Raw genomic sequence first — 16,625 nt, forward strand, 5'->3', positions numbered from 1 at the left:
TAATCGCCAAGCCCATTCCAAATAATAAGGGGACTGACTCTGGAAGAATGATGAAGTGGCTAGTCACTTTCATGGCGTATAGGCGTACATATACACACAAACACACTGGACCAACATTGTCCTTCTCGCGAGATAAATATAAATGCTAAGGTTATTCATGCCAGATTGACATCATTTACGTTGTCATACTAGCCAGATTAATAAGAATAAATGATATGTTCCTTGGAGAACACAGAATGATCAAGCTATTGAGTAACAGAAGATCAGAGACCATTGACAGCCATTTTACCAGTAGGTATCTTAACTTGTCATCTTTCATGTTCAACAACACACCAATCAAATGTAACAACAGGAAACACAGCAGGTCAAAAGCAAGCTTACTGTAAGGCCAGGAAGGTCTTCCATATCACTAGAAACAGAAAGACAGCATGCCTGGGTGGGCTCAAATCACCAACTTTTAAATTAACAGTCTGACGCGACAACCAATTGCACCACAGAGACTTGTCATATCCACATCATGGAACACAACAAACTGAGAACTGTCGTCCCTGGGTGGGCTCGAACCACCAACCTTTAGATTAACAGTTTAACAGGCTAACCAATTGCCCCATAGAGACTTGTGTTGTGTTTGATCCTGACTCTTGATTGCTGTCCATTTGTGCTCTCATCCAACTGAACATGGAGTTTACGTAACAACAACACTTTGTTCCAATGGTTGTGTTAACGTGCATCGAAAGTGCAGCAACATTTTCAAGGAAGTAGACCTGTAGTTTTCTAATGTTTGTTAGCTTTTTGAATGGCCTTAAAAGGGCAAAAATGTAGCACAATGTTCATCAGCGCAACATTATATGAAAAGGCATCTGGCAGGAGTAAATTCAGCCACAATCACAAATATATTCTGATAAATATATATTTTAAACAACTGCATTTTCACAAATGTAATATATAATCGCCAAGCACATTCCAAATAATAAGGGGACTGACTCTAGAAGAATGATGAAGTGGCTAGTCACTTTCATGGCGTATAGGCGTACATATACACACAAACACACTGGACCAACATTGTCCTTCTCGCGAGATAAATATAAATGCTAAGGTTATTCATGCCAGATTGACATCATTTACGTTGTCATACTAGCCAGATTAATAAGAATAAATTATATGTTCCTTGGAGAACACAGAATGATCAAGCTATTGAGTAACAGAAGACCAGAGACCATTGACAGCCATTTTACCAGTAGGTATATTAACTTGTCATCTTTCATGTACAACAACACACCAATCACATGTGACAACAGGAAACAGAGCAGGTCAAAAGCAAGCTTACTGTAAGGCCAGGAAGGTCTTCCATATCACTAGAAACAGAAAGACAGCATGCCTGGGTGGGCTCAAATCCCCAACTTTTAAATAAACAGTCTAAAGCGCCAACCAATTGCGCCACAGAGACTTGTGGTGTGTTTGATCCTGACTCTTGATCGCTGTCCATTTGTGCTCTCATCCAACTGAACATGGAGTTTACGAAACAACAACACTTTGTTCCAATGGTTGTGTTAACGTGCATCGAAAGTGCAGCAACATTTTCAAGGAAGTAGACCTGTAGTTTTCTAATGTTTGTTAGCTTTTTGAATGGCCTTAAAAGGGCAAAAATGTAGTGCAATGTTCGTCAGCTCAACATTATATTAAAAGGCATCTGGCAGGAGTAAATTCAGCCACAATCACAAATATATTCTGATAAATATATATTTTAAACAACTGCATTTTCACAAATGTAATATATAATCGCCAAGCCCATTCCAAATAATAAGGGGACTGACTCTGGAAGAATGATGAAGTGGCTAGTCACTTTCATGGCGTATAGGCGTACATATTCACACAAACACACTGGACCAACATTGTCCTTCTCGCGAGATGAATATAAATGCTAAGGTTATTCATGCCAGATTGACATCATTTACGTTGTCATACTAGCCAGATTAATAAGAATAAATTATATGTTCCTTGGAGAACACAGAATGATCAAGCTATTGAGTAACAGAAGACCAGAGACCATTGACAGCCATTTTACCAGTAGGTATATTAACTTGTCATCTTTCATGTACAACAACACACCAATCACATGTGACAACAGGAAACAGAGCAGGTCAAAAGCAAGCTTACTGTAAGGCCAGGAAGGTCTTCCATATCACTAGAAACAGAAAGACAGCATGCCTGGGTGGGCTCAAATCCCCAACTTTTAAATAAACAGTCTAAAGCGCCAACCAATTGCGCCACAGAGACTTGTGGTGTGTTTGATCCTGACTCTTGATCGCTGTCCATTTGTGCTCTCATCCAACTGAACATGGAGTTTACGAAACAACAACACTTTGTTCCAATGGTTGTGTTAACGTGCATCGAAAGTGCAGCAACATTTTCAAGGAAGTAGACCTGTAGTTTTCTAATGTTTGTTAGCTTTTTGAATGGCCTTAAAAGGGCAAAAATGTAGCGCAATGTTCGTCAGCTCAACATTATATTAAAAGGCATCTGGCAGGAGTAAATTCAGCCACAATCACAAATATATTCTGATAAATATATATTTTAAACAACTGCATTTTCACAAATGTAATATATAATCGCCAAGCCCATTCCAAATAATAAGGGGACTGACTCTGGAAGAATGATGAAGTGGCTAGTCACTTTCATGGCGTATAGGCGTACATATTCACACAAACACACTGGACCAACATTGTCCTTCTCGCGAGATGAATATAAATGCTAAGGTTATTCATGCCAGATTGACATCATTTACGTTGTCATACTAGCCAGATTAATAAGAATAAATTATATGTTCCTTGGAGAACACAGAATGATCAAGCTATTGAGTAACAGAAGACCAGAGACCATTGACAGCCATTTTACCAGTAGGTATATTAACTTGTCATCTTTCATGTACAACAACACACCAATCACATGTGACAACAGGAAACAGAGCAGGTCAAAAGCAAGCTTACTGTAAGGCCAGGAAGGTCTTCCATATCACTAGAAACAGAAAGACAGCATGCCTGGGTGGGCTCAAATCACCAACTTTTAAATTAACAGTCTAACACGCCAACCAATTGCACCACAAAGACTTGTCATATCCACATCATGGAGAACAACAAACTGAAAACTGTCGTCCCTGGGTGGGCTCGAACCACCAACCTTTAGATTAACAGTCTAACGCGCTAACCAATTGCACCACAGAGACTTGTGGTGTGTTTGATCCTGACTCTTGATCTCTGTCCATTTGTGCTCTCATCCAACTGAACATGGAGTTTACGAAACAACAACACTTTGTTCCAATGGTTGTGTTAACGTGCATCGAAAGTGCAGCAACATTTTCAAGGAAGTAGACCTGTAGTTTTCTAATGTTTGTTAGCTTTTTGAATGGCCTTAAAAGGGCAAAAATGTAGCGCAATGTTCGTCAGCTCAACATTATATTAAAAGGCATCTGGCAGGAGTAAATTCAGCCACAATCACAAATATATTCTGATAAATATATATTTTAAACAACTGCATTTTCACAAATGTAATATATAATCGCCAAGCCCATTCCAAATAATAAGGGGACTGACTCTGGAAGAATGATGAAGTGGCTAGTCACTTTCATGGCGTATAGGCGTACATATACACACAAACACACTGGACCAACATTGTCCTTCTCGCGAGATAAATATAAATGCTAAGGTTATTCATGCCAGATTGACATCATTTACGTTGTCATACTAGCCAGATTAATAAGAATAAATTATATGTTCCTTGGAGAACACAGAATGATCAAGCTATTGAGTAACAGAAGATCAGAGACCATTAACAGCCATTTTACCAGTAGGTATAGTAACTTGTCATCTTTAATGTTCAACAACACACCAATCACATGTGACAACAGGAAACACAGCAGGTCAAAAGCAAGCTTACTGTAAGGGCAGGAAGGTCTTCCATATCACTAGAAACAGAAAGACAGCATGCCTGGGTGGGCTCAAATCACCAACTTTTAAATTAACAGTCTAACGCACCAACCAATTGCACCACAGACTTGTCATATCCACATCATGAAGCACAACAAACTGAGAACTGTCGTCCCTGGGTGGGCTCGAACCACCAACCTTTAGATTAACAGTCTAACGCCCTAACCAATTGCGGCACAGAGACTTGTGGTGTGTTTGATCCTGACTCAGGTCAAAAGCAAGCTTACTGTAAGGCCAGGAAGGTATTCAATATCACTAGAAACAGAAAGACAGCATGCCTGGGTGGGCTCAAATCACCAAACTTTTAAATTAACAGTCTAAAGCACCAACCAATTGCACCACAGAGACTTGTCATATCCACATCATGGAGCACAACAAACTGAGAACTGTTGTCTCTGGGTGGGCTCGAACCACCAACCTTTAGATTAACAGTCTAACGCGCTAACCAATTGCCCCACAGAGACTTGTGGCGTGTTTGATCCTGACTCTTGATCGCTGTCCATTTGTGCTCTCATCCAACTGAACATGGAGTTTACGAAACACCAACACTTTGTTCCAATGGTTGTGTTAACGTGCATCGAAAGTGCAGCAACATTTTCAAGGAAGTAGACCTGTAGTTTTCTAATGTTTGTTAGCTTTTTGAATGGCCTTAAAAGCGCAAAAATGTAGCGCAATGTTCGTCAGCTCAACATTATATTAAAAGGCATCTGGCAGGAGTAAATTCAGCCACAATCACAAATATATTCTGATAAATATATATTTTAAACAACTGCATTTTCACAAATGTAATATATAATCGCCAAGCCCATTCCAAATAATAAGGGGACTGACTCTGGAAGAATGATGAAGTGGCTAGTCACTTTCATGGCGTATAGGCGTACATATACACACAAACACACTGGACCAACATTGTCCTTCTCGCGAGATAAATATAAATGCTAAGGTTATTCATGCCAGATTGACATCATTTGCGTTGTCATACTAGCCAGATTAATAAGAATAAATTATATGTTCCTTGGAGAACACAGAATGATCAAGCTATTGAGTAACAGAAGATCAGAGACCATTGACAGCCATTTTACCAGTAGGTATCTTAACTTGTCATCTTTCATGTTCAACAACACACCAATCAAATGTAACAACAGGAAACACAGCAGGTCAAAAGCAAGCTTACTGTAAGGCCAGGAAGGTCTTCCATATCACTAGAAACAGAAAGACAGCATGCCTGGGTGGGCTCAAATCACCAACTTTTAAATTAACAGTCTGACGCGACAACCAATTGCACCACAGAGACTTGTCATATCCACATCATGGAACACAACAAACTGAGAACTGTCGTCCCTGGGTGGGCTCGAACCACCAACCTTTAGATTAACAGTTTAACAGGCTAACCAATTGCCCCATAGAGACTTGTGTTGTGTTTGATCCTGACTCTTGATTGCTGTCCATTTGTGCTCTCATCCAACTGAACATGGAGTTTACGTAACAACAACACTTTGTTCCAATGGTTGTGTTAACGTGCATCGAAAGTGCAGCAACATTTTCAAGGAAGTAGACCTGTAGTTTTCTAATGTTTGTTAGCTTTTTGAATGGCCTTAAAAGGGCAAAAATGTAGCACAATGTTCATCAGCGCAACATTATATGAAAAGGCATCTGGCAGGAGTAAATTCAGCCACAATCACAAATATATTCTGATAAATATATATTTTAAACAACTGCATTTTCACAAATGTAATATATAATCGCCAAGCACATTCCAAATAATAAGGGGACTGACTCTAGAAGAATGATGAAGTGGCTAGTCACTTTCATGGCGTATAGGCGTACATATACACACAAACACACTGGACCAACATTGTCCTTCTCGCGAGATAAATATAAATGCTAAGGTTATTCATGCCAGATTGACATCATTTACGTTGTCATACTAGCCAGATTAATAAGAATAAATTATATGTTCCTTGGAGAACACAGAATGATCAAGCTATTGAGTAACAGAAGACCAGAGACCATTGACAGCCATTTTACCAGTAGGTATATTAACTTGTCATCTTTCATGTACAACAACACACCAATCACATGTGACAACAGGAAACAGAGCAGGTCAAAAGCAAGCTTACTGTAAGGCCAGGAAGGTCTTCCATATCACTAGAAACAGAAAGACAGCATGCCTGGGTGGGCTCAAATCCCCAACTTTTAAATAAACAGTCTAAAGCGCCAACCAATTGCGCCACAGAGACTTGTGGTGTGTTTGATCCTGACTCTTGATCGCTGTCCATTTGTGCTCTCATCCAACTGAACATGGAGTTTACGAAACAACAACACTTTGTTCCAATGGTTGTGTTAACGTGCATCGAAAGTGCAGCAACATTTTCAAGGAAGTAGACCTGTAGTTTTCTAATGTTTGTTAGCTTTTTGAATGGCCTTAAAAGGGCAAAAATGTAGCGCAATGTTCGTCAGCTCAACATTATATTAAAAGGCATCTGGCAGGAGTAAATTCAGCCACAATCACAAATATATTCTGATAAATATATATTTTAAACAACTGCATTTTCACAAATGTAATATATAATCGCCAAGCCCATTCCAAATAATAAGGGGACTGACTCTGGAAGAATGATGAAGTGGCTAGTCACTTTCATGGCGTATAGGCGTACATATTCACACAAACACACTGGACCAACATTGTCCTTCTCGCGAGATGAATATAAATGCTAAGGTTATTCATGCCAGATTGACATCATTTACGTTGTCATACTAGCCAGATTAATAAGAATAAATTATATGTTCCTTGGAGAACACAGAATGATCAAGCTATTGAGTAACAGAAGACCAGAGACCATTGACAGCCATTTTACCAGTAGGTATATTAACTTGTCATCTTTCATGTACAACAACACACCAATCACATGTGACAACAGGAAACAGAGCAGGTCAAAAGCAAGCTTACTGTAAGGCCAGGAAGGTCTTCCATATCACTAGAAACAGAAAGACAGCATGCCTGGGTGGGCTCAAATCACCAACTTTTAAATTAACAGTCTAACACGCCAACCAATTGCACCACAAAGACTTGTCATATCCACATCATGGAGAACAACAAACTGAGAACTGTCGTCCCTGGGTGGGCTCGAACCACCAACCTTTAGATTAACAGTCTAACGCGCTAACCAATTGCACCACAGAGACTTGTGGTGTGTTTGATCCTGACTCTTGATCTCTGTCCATTTGTGCTCTCATCCAACTGAACATGGAGTTTACGAAACAACAACACTTTGTTCCAATGGTTGTGTTAACGTGCATCGAAAGTGCAGCAACATTTTCAAGGAAGTAGACCTGTAGTTTTCTAATGTTTGTTAGCTTTTTGAATGGCCTTAAAAGGGCAAAAATGTAGCGCAATGTTCGTCAGCTCAACATTATATTAAAAGGCATCTGGCAGGAGTAAATTCAGCCACAATCACAAATATATTCTGATAAATATATATTTTAAACAACTGCATTTTCACAAATGTAATATATAATCGCCAAGCCCATTCCAAATAATAAGGGGACTGACTCTGGAAGAATGATGAAGTGGCTAGTCACTTTCATGGCGTATAGGCGTACATATACACACAAACACACTGGACCAACATTGTCCTTCTCGCGAGATAAATATAAATGCTAAGGTTATTCATGCCAGATTGACATCATTTACGTTGTCATACTAGCCAGATTAATAAGAATAAATTATATGTTCCTTGGAGAACACAGAATGATCAAGCTATTGAGTAACAGAAGATCAGAGACCATTGACAGCCATTTTACCAGTAGGTATAGTAACTTGTCATCTTTAATGTTCAACAACACACCAATCACATGTGACAACAGGAAACACAGCAGGTCAAAAGCAAGCTTACTGTAAGGGCAGGAAGGTCTTCCATATCACTAGAAACAGAAAGACAGCATGCCTGGGTGGGCTCAAATCACCAACTTTTAAATTAACAGTCTAACGCACCAACCAATTGCACCACAGACTTGTCATATCCACATCATGAAGCACAACAAACTGAGAACTGTCGTCCCTGGGTGGGCTCGAACCACCAACCTTTAGATTAACAGTCTAACGCCCTAACCAATTGCGGCACAGAGACTTGTGGTGTGTTTGATCCTGACTCAGGTCAAAAGCAAGCTTACTGTAAGGCCAGGAAGGTATTCAATATCACTAGAAACAGAAAGACAGCATGCCTGGGTGGGCTCAAATCACCAAACTTTTAAATTAACAGTCTAAAGCACCAACCAATTGCACCACAGAGACTTGTCATATCCACATCATGGAGCACAACAAACTGAGAACTGTTGTCTCTGGGTGGGCTCGAACCACCAACCTTTAGATTAACAGTCTAACGCGCTAACCAATTGCCCCACAGAGACTTGTGGCGTGTTTGATCCTGACTCTTGATCGCTGTCCATTTGTGCTCTCATCCAACTGAACATGGAGTTTACGAAACACCAACACTTTGTTCCAATGGTTGTGTTAACGTGCATCGAAAGTGCAGCAACATTTTCAAGGAAGTAGACCTGTAGTTTCTAATGTTTGTTAGCTTTTTGAATGGCCTTAAAAGCGCAAAAATGTAGCGCAATGTTCGTCAGCTCAACATTATATTAAAAGGCATCTGGCAGGAGTAAATTCAGCCACAATCACAAATATATTCTGATAAATATATATTTTAAACAACTGCATTTTCACAAATGTAATATATAATCGCCAAGCCCATTCCAAATAATAAGGGGACTGACTCTGGAAGAATGATGAAGTGGCTAGTCACTTTCATGGCGTATAGGCGTACATATACACACAAACACACTGGACCAACATTGTCCTTCTCGCGAGATGAATATAAATGCTAAGGTTATTCATGCCAGATTGACATCATTTACGTTGTCATACTAGCCAGATTAATAAGAATAAATTATATGTTCCTTGGAGAACACAGAATGATCAAGCTATTGAGTAACAGAAGACCAGAGACCATTGACAGCCATTTTACCAGTAGGTATATTAACTTGTCATCTTTCATGTACAACAACACACCAATCACATGTGACAACAGGAAACAGAGCAGGTCAAAAGCAAGCTTACTGTAAGGCCAGGAAGGTCTTCCATATCACTAGAAACAGAAAGACAGCATGCCTGGGTGGGCTCAAATCCCCAACTTTTAAATAAACAGTCTAAAGCGCCAACCAATTGCGCCACAGAGACTTGTGGTGTGTTTGATCCTGACTCTTGATCGCTGTCCATTTGTGCTCTCATCCAACTGAACATGGAGTTTACGAAACAACAACACTTTGTTCCAATGGTTGTGTTAACGTGCATCGAAAGTGCAGCAACATTTTCAAGGAAGTAGACCTGTAGTTTTTCTAATGTTTGTTAGCTTTTTGAATGGCCTTAAAAGGGCAAAAATGTAGCGCAATGTTCGTCAGCTCAACATTATATTAAAAGGCATCTGGCAGGAGTAAATTCAGCCACAATCACAAATATATTCTGATAAATATATATTTTAAACAACTGCATTTTCACAAATGTAATATATAATCGCACAAGCCCATTCCAAATAATAAGGGGACTGACTCTGGAAGAATGATGAAGTGGCTAGTCACTTTCATGGCGTATAGGCGTTACATATTCACACAAACACACTGGACCAACATTGTCCTTCTCGCGAGATGAATATAAATGCTAAGGTTTCATGCCAGATTGACATCATTTACGTTGTCATACTAGCCAGATTAATAAGAATAAATTATATGTTCCTTGGAGAACACAGAATGATCAAGCTATTGAGTAACAGAAGACCAGAGACCATTGACAGCCATTTTAACCAGTAGGTATATTAACTTGTCATCTTTCATGTACAACAACACACCAATCACATGTGACAACAGGAAACAGAGCAGGTCAAAAGCAAGCTTACTGTAAGGCCAGGAAGGTCTTCCATATCACTAGAAACAGAAAGACAGCATGCCTGGGTGGGCTCAAATCACCAAACTTTTAAATTAACAGTCTAACACGCCAACCAATTGCACCACAAAGACTTGTCATATCCACATCATGGAGAACAACAAACTGAAAACTGTCGTCCCTGGGTGGGCTCGAACCACCAACCTTTAGATTAACAGTCTAACGCGCTAACCCAATTGCACCACAGAGACTTGTGGTGTGTTTGATCCTGACTCTTGATCTCTGTCCATTTGTGCTCTCATCCAACTGAACATGGAGTTACGAAACAACAACACTTTGTTCCAATGGTTGTGTTAACGTGCATCGAAAGTGCAGCAACATTTTCAAGGAAGTAGACCTGTAGTTTTCTAATGTTTGTTAGCTTTTTGAATGGCCTTAAAAGGGCAAAAACATGTAGCGCAATGTTCGTCAGCTCAACATTATATTAAAAGGCATCTGGCAGGAGTAAATTCAGCCACAATCACAAATATATTCTGATAAATATATATTTTAAACAACTGCATTTTCACAAATGTAATATATAATCGCCAATGCCCATTCCAAATAATAAGGGGACTGACTCTGGAAGAATGATGAAGTGGCTAGTCACTTCATGGCGTATAGGCGTACATATACACACAAACACACTGGACCAACATTGTCCTTCTCGCGAGATAAATATAAATGCTAAGGTTATTCATGCCAGATTGACATCATTTACGTTGTCATACTAGCCAGATTAATAAGAATAAATTATATGTTCCTTGGAGAACACCAGAATGATCAAGCTATTGAGAGTAACAGAAGATCAGAGACCATTAACAGCCATTTTACCAGTAGGTATAGTAATTGTCATCTTTAATGTTCAACAACACACCAATCACATGTGACAACAGGAAACACAGCAGGTCAAAAGCAAGCTTACTGTAAGGGCAGGAAGGTCTTCCATATCACTAGAAACAGAAAGACAGCATGCCTGGGTGGGCTCAAATCACCAACTTTTAAATTAACAGTCTAACGCACCAACCAATTGCACCACAGACTTGTCATATCCACATCATGAAGCACAACAAACTGAGAACTGTCGTCCCTGGGTGGGCTCGAACCACCAACCTTTAGATTAACAGTCTAACGCCCCCTAACCAATTGCGGCACAGAGACTTGTGGTGTGTTTGATCCTGACTCAGGTCAAAAGCAAGCTTACTGTAAGGCCAGGAAGGTATTCAATATCACTAGAAACAGAAAGACAGCATGCCTGGGTGGGCTCAAATCACCAAACTTTTAAATTAACAGTCTAAAGCACCAACCAATTGCACCACAGAGACTTGTCATATCCACATCATGGAGCACAACAAACTGAGAACTGTTGTCTCTGGGTGGGCTCGAACCACCAACCTTTAGATTAACAGTCTAACGCGCTAACCCAATTGCCCCACAGAGACTTGTGGCGTGTTTGATCCTGACTCTTGATCGCTGTCCATTTGTGCTCTCATCCAACTGAACATGGAGTTTACGAAACACCAACACTTTGTTCCAATGGTTGTGTTAACGTGCATCGAAAGTGCAGCAACATTTTTCAAGGAAGTAGACCTGTAGTTTTCTAATGTTTGTTAGCTTTTGAATGGCCTTAAAAGCGCAAAAATGTAGCGCAATGTTCGTCAGCTCAACATTATATTAAAAGGCATCTGGCAGGAGTAAATTCAGCCACAATCACAAATATATTCTGATAAATATATATTTTAAACAACTGCATTTTCACAAATGTAATATATAATCGCCAAGCCCATTCCAAATAATAAGGGGACTGACTCTGGAAGAATGATTAAGTGGCTAGTCACTTTCATGGCGTATAGGCGTACACTATACACACAAACACACTGGCCCAACATTGTCCTTCTCGCGAGATAATATAAATGCTAAGGTTATCATGCCAGATTGACATCATTTGCGTGTCATACTAGCCAGATTAATAAGGAATAAATTATATGTTCCTTGGAGAAACAGAATGATCAAGCTATTGAGTAACAGAAGATCAGAGACCATTGACAGCCATTTTACCAGTAGGTATCTTAAACTTGTCATCTTTCATGTTCAAACAAAACACCAATCAATGGTAACAACAGGAAACACAGCAGGTCAAAAGCAAGCTTACTGTAGGCCAGGAAGGTCTTCACATATCACTAGAAACAGAAAGACAGCATGCCTGGGTGGGCTCAAATCACCAACTTTAAATTAACAGTCTGACGCGACAACCAATTGCACCACAGAGACTTGTCATATCCAATCATGGAACACACAACAAACTGAGAACTGTCGTCCCTGGGTGGGCTCGAACCACCAACCCTTTAGATTAACAGTTTTAACAGGCTAACCAATTGCCCCATAGAGACTTGTGTTGTGTTTGATCCTGACTCTTGATTGCTGTCCATTTGTGCTCTCATCCAAACTGAACATGGAGTTTACGTAACAACAACACTTTGTTCCATGGTTGTGTTAACGTGCATCGAAAGTGCAAGCAACATTTTCAAGGAAGTAGACCTGTAGTTTTCTAATGTTTGTTAGCTTTTTGAATGGCCTTAAAAGGGCAAAAATGTAGCACAATGTTCATCAGCGCAACATTATATGAAAAGGCATCTGGCAGGAGTAAATTCAGCCACAATCACAAATATATTCTGATAAATATATATTTTAAACAACTGCATTTTCACAAATGTAATATATAATCGCCAAGCACATTCCAAATAATAAGGGGACTGACTCTAGAAGAATGATGAAGTGGCTAGTCACTTTCATGGCGTATAGGCGTACATATACACACAAACACACTGGACCAACATTGTCCTTCTCGCGAGATAAATATAAATGCTAAGGTTATTCATGCCAGATTGACATCATTTACGTTGTCATACTAGCCAGATAATAAGAATAAATTATATGTTCCCTTGGAGAACACAGAATGATCAAGCTATTGAGTAACAGAAGACCAGAGACCATTGACAGCCATTTTACCAGTAGGTATATTAACTTGTCATCTTTCATGTACAACAACACACCAATCACATGTGACAACAGGAAACAGAGCAGGTCAAAAGCAAGCTTACTGTAAGGCCAGGAAGGTCTTCCATATCACTAGAAACAGAAAGACAGCATGCCTGGGTGGGCTCAAATCCCCAACTTTTAAATAAACAGTCTAAAGCGCCAACCAATTGCGCCACAGAGACTTGTGGTGTGTTTGATCCTGACTCTTGATCGCTGTCCATTTGTGCTCTCATCCAACTGAACATGGAGTTTACGAAACAACAACACTTTGTTCCAATGGTTGTGTTAACGTGCATCGAAAGTGCAGCAACATTTTCAAGGAAGTAGACCTGTAGTTTTCTAATGTTTGTTAGCTTTTTGAATGGCCTTAAAAGGGCAAAAATGTAGCGCAATGTTCGTCAGCTCAACATTATATTAAAAGGCATCTGGCAGGAGTAAATTCAGCCACAATCACAAATATATTCTGATAAATATATATTTTAAACAACTGCATTTTCACAAATGTAATATATAATCGCCAAGCCCATTCCAAATAATAAGGGGACTGACTCTGGAAGAATGATGAAGTGGCTAGTCACTTTCATGGCGTATAGGCGTACATATACACACAACACACTGGACCAACATTGTCCTTCTCGCGAGATAATATAAATGCCTAAGGTTATTCATGCCAGATTGACATCATTTACGTTGTCATACTAGCCAGATTAATAAGAATAAATTATATGTTCCTTGGAGAACACAGAATGATCAAGCTATTGAGTAACAGAAGATCAGAGACCATTGACAGCCATTTTACCAGTAGGTATATAACTTGTCATCTTTCATGTACACCACACACCAATCACATGTGACAACAGGAAACAGAGCAGGTCAAAAAGCAAGCTTACTGTAAGGCCAGGAAGGTCTTCCATATCACTAGAAACAGAAGACAGCATGCCTGGGTGGGCTCAAATCACCAACTTTTAAATAACAGTCTAACACGCAACCAATTGCACCACAAAGACTTGTCATATCCACATCATGGAGCACAACAAACTGAGAACTGTCGTCCCTGGGTGGGCTCGAACCACCAACCTTTAGATTAACAGTCTAACCGCGCTAACCAATTGCACCACAGAGACTTGTGGTGTTTTGATCCTGACTCTTGATTGCTGTCCATTTGTGCTCTCATCCACTGAACATGGAGTTTACGAAACAACAACACTTTGTTCCAATGGTGTGTTAACGTGCATCGAAAGTGCAGCAACATTTTCAAGGAAGTAGACCTGTAGTTTTCTAATGTTTGTTAGCTTTTTGAATGGCCTCTTAAAGGGCAAAAAGGTAGCGCAATGTTCGTCAGCTCAAATTATTTAAAAGGCATCTGGCAGGAGTAAATTCAGCCACAATCACAAATATATTCTGATAAATATATATTTTAAACAACTGCATTTCACAAATGTAATATTAATCGCCAAGCCCATTCCAAATAATAAGGGGACTGACTCTGGAAGAATGATGAAGTGGCTAGTCACCATTGCATGGCGTATATGCGTACATATACACACAAACACACTGACCAACTATTGTCCTTCTCGCGAGGATATATAAATGCTAAGGTTATTCATGCCAGATTGACATCATTTACGTTGTCATACTAGCCAGATTAATAAGAATAAATTATATGTTCCTTGGAGAACACAGAATGATCAAGCTATTGAGTAACAGAAGATCAGAGACCATTGACAGCCATTTTACCAGTAGGTATATTAACTTGTCATCTTTCATGTCAACAACACACCAATCACATGTGACAACAGGAACACAGCAGGTCAAAAGCAAGCTTACTGTAAGGCCAGGAAGGTCTTCCATATCACTAGAAACAGAAAGACAGCATGCCTGGGTGGGCTCAAATCACCAACTTTTAAATTAACAGTCTAACGCGCCAACCAATTGCACCACAGACTTGTCATATCCACATCATGAGCACAACAAACTGAGAACTGTCGTCCCTGGGTGGGCTCGAACCACCAACTTTGATTAACAGTCTAACGCCCTAACCAATTGCGGCACAGAGACTGTGGTGTGTTTGATCCTGACTCAAGGTCAAAAGCAAGCTTACTGTAAGGCCAGAAGGTATTCATATCACTAGAAACAGAAAGACAGCATCCTGGGTGGGCTCAAATCCCAAACTTTTAAATTAAACAGTCTAAGCACCAACCAATTGCACCACAGAGACTTGTCATATCCACATCATGGAGCACAACAAACTGAGAACTGTTGTCTCTGGGGGGCTCGAACCACCAACCTTTAGATTAACAGTCTAACGCGCTAACCAATGCCCCACAGAGACTGTGGCGTGTTGATCCTGACTCTGATCGCTGTCCATTGTGCTCTCATCCAACTGAACATGGAGTTTACGAAACACCAACACTTTGTTCCAATGGTTGTGTTAACGTGCATCGAAAGTGCAGCAACATTTTCAAGGAAGTAGACCTGTAGTTTTCTAATGTTTGTTAGCTTTTTGAATGGCCTTAAAAGCGCAAAAATGTAGCGCAATGTTCGTCAGCTCAACATTATATTAAAAGGCATCTGGCAGGAGTAAATTCAGCCACAATCACAAATATATTCTGATAAATATATTTTTAAACAACTGCATTTTCACAAATGTAATATATAATCGCCAAGCCCATTCCAAATAATAAGGGACTGACTCTGGAAGAATGATGAAGTGGCTAGTCACTTTCATGGCGTATAGGCGTACATATACACACAAACACACTGGACCAACATTGTCCTTCTCGCGAGATAAATATAAATGCTAAGGTTATTCATGCCAGATTGACATCATTTACGTTGTCATACTAGCCAGATTAATAAGAATAAATTATATGTTCCTTGGAGAACACAGAATTGATCAAGCTATTGAGTAACAGAAGATCAGAGACCATTGACAGCCATTTTACCAGTAGGTATATTAACTTGTCATCTTTCATGTTCAACAACACACCAATCACATGTGACAAACAGGAAACAAGAGCAGCCGTCAAAAAGGCAAGCTTAGTGTAAGGCCAGGAAGGTCTTCCATATCACTAGAAACAGAAAAGACAGGCATGCCTGGTGGGCTTCAAATCACCGACTTTTAAATAAACAGTCTAACGCGCCACCAATTGCACCACAGAGACTTGTCATATCCACATCATGGAGCACAACAAACTGAGAACTGTCGTCCCTGGGTGGGCTCGAACCCACCAACCTTTAGAATTAACAGTCTAACGCGCTAACCATTGCGCCAAAGAGACTTGTAGTTATTTGTCCTGACTTCAGGTCAAAAGCAAGCTTACTGTAAGGCCAGGAAGGTATCAATTATCACTAGACAGAAAGACAGCATGCCTGGGTGGGCTTCAAATCACCAAATTTTTAAATTAACAGTCTAAAAGCGCCAACAATTGCACCACAGGAGACTTGTCCATATCACAATCATGGAGCACAACAAACTGAGAACTGTTGTTCTCTGGGTGGCTCGAACCACCAACCTTTAGATTAACAGTCTAACACGCTAACCAATTACCCACAGAGACTTGTGGTGTGTTTGATCCTGACGCTTGATCGCTGTCCATTTGTACTCTCATCCAACTGAACATGTT

The 16,625-nt window shown here is 39.9% G+C and overlaps 14 non-coding genes across 14 annotated transcripts; all 14 read right to left on the bottom strand.

Moving 5' to 3' along the window:
* Window positions 1-543: 543 nt before the first annotated feature.
* On the bottom strand, window positions 544-617 carry trnan-guu (transfer RNA asparagine (anticodon GUU)). The gene has a single exon. It is a non-coding gene; the product is annotated as a tRNA-Asn (tRNA).
* A 2,532-nt stretch (window positions 618-3,149) lies between these two features.
* trnan-guu (transfer RNA asparagine (anticodon GUU)) lies at window positions 3,150-3,223 on the bottom strand. Its single transcript has one exon. It is a non-coding gene; the product is annotated as a tRNA-Asn (tRNA).
* Window positions 3,224-4,093: 870 nt separating this feature from the next.
* On the bottom strand, window positions 4,094-4,167 carry trnan-guu (transfer RNA asparagine (anticodon GUU)). The gene has a single exon. It is a non-coding gene; the product is annotated as a tRNA-Asn (tRNA).
* A 206-nt stretch (window positions 4,168-4,373) lies between these two features.
* Window positions 4,374-4,447, bottom strand: trnan-guu (transfer RNA asparagine (anticodon GUU)). Its single transcript has one exon. It is a non-coding gene; the product is annotated as a tRNA-Asn (tRNA).
* An 872-nt stretch (window positions 4,448-5,319) lies between these two features.
* On the bottom strand, window positions 5,320-5,393 carry trnan-guu (transfer RNA asparagine (anticodon GUU)). Its single transcript has one exon. It is a non-coding gene; the product is annotated as a tRNA-Asn (tRNA).
* A 1,702-nt stretch (window positions 5,394-7,095) lies between these two features.
* On the bottom strand, window positions 7,096-7,169 carry trnan-guu (transfer RNA asparagine (anticodon GUU)). Its single transcript has one exon. It is a non-coding gene; the product is annotated as a tRNA-Asn (tRNA).
* Window positions 7,170-8,039: 870 nt separating this feature from the next.
* On the bottom strand, window positions 8,040-8,113 carry trnan-guu (transfer RNA asparagine (anticodon GUU)). Its single transcript has one exon. It is a non-coding gene; the product is annotated as a tRNA-Asn (tRNA).
* Window positions 8,114-8,319: 206 nt separating this feature from the next.
* On the bottom strand, window positions 8,320-8,393 carry trnan-guu (transfer RNA asparagine (anticodon GUU)). The gene has a single exon. It is a non-coding gene; the product is annotated as a tRNA-Asn (tRNA).
* Window positions 8,394-10,097: 1,704 nt separating this feature from the next.
* Window positions 10,098-10,172, bottom strand: trnan-guu (transfer RNA asparagine (anticodon GUU)). The gene has a single exon. It is a non-coding gene; the product is annotated as a tRNA-Asn (tRNA).
* Window positions 10,173-11,045: 873 nt separating this feature from the next.
* trnan-guu (transfer RNA asparagine (anticodon GUU)) lies at window positions 11,046-11,121 on the bottom strand. Its single transcript has one exon. It is a non-coding gene; the product is annotated as a tRNA-Asn (tRNA).
* Window positions 11,122-11,327: 206 nt separating this feature from the next.
* trnan-guu (transfer RNA asparagine (anticodon GUU)) lies at window positions 11,328-11,402 on the bottom strand. The gene has a single exon. It is a non-coding gene; the product is annotated as a tRNA-Asn (tRNA).
* Window positions 11,403-14,048: 2,646 nt separating this feature from the next.
* trnan-guu (transfer RNA asparagine (anticodon GUU)) lies at window positions 14,049-14,123 on the bottom strand. Its single transcript has one exon. It is a non-coding gene; the product is annotated as a tRNA-Asn (tRNA).
* A 1,136-nt stretch (window positions 14,124-15,259) lies between these two features.
* On the bottom strand, window positions 15,260-15,331 carry trnan-guu (transfer RNA asparagine (anticodon GUU)). The gene has a single exon. It is a non-coding gene; the product is annotated as a tRNA-Asn (tRNA).
* Window positions 15,332-16,205: 874 nt separating this feature from the next.
* Window positions 16,206-16,280, bottom strand: trnan-guu (transfer RNA asparagine (anticodon GUU)). Its single transcript has one exon. It is a non-coding gene; the product is annotated as a tRNA-Asn (tRNA).
* Between the last annotated feature and the right edge of the window lie 345 nt (window positions 16,281-16,625).

This window comes from Oncorhynchus kisutch, unplaced genomic scaffold, assembly GCF_002021735.2.
Source record: "Oncorhynchus kisutch isolate 150728-3 unplaced genomic scaffold, Okis_V2 scaffold924, whole genome shotgun sequence".
NCBI classification, from domain to species: Eukaryota; Metazoa; Chordata; class Actinopteri; order Salmoniformes; family Salmonidae; genus Oncorhynchus; species Oncorhynchus kisutch.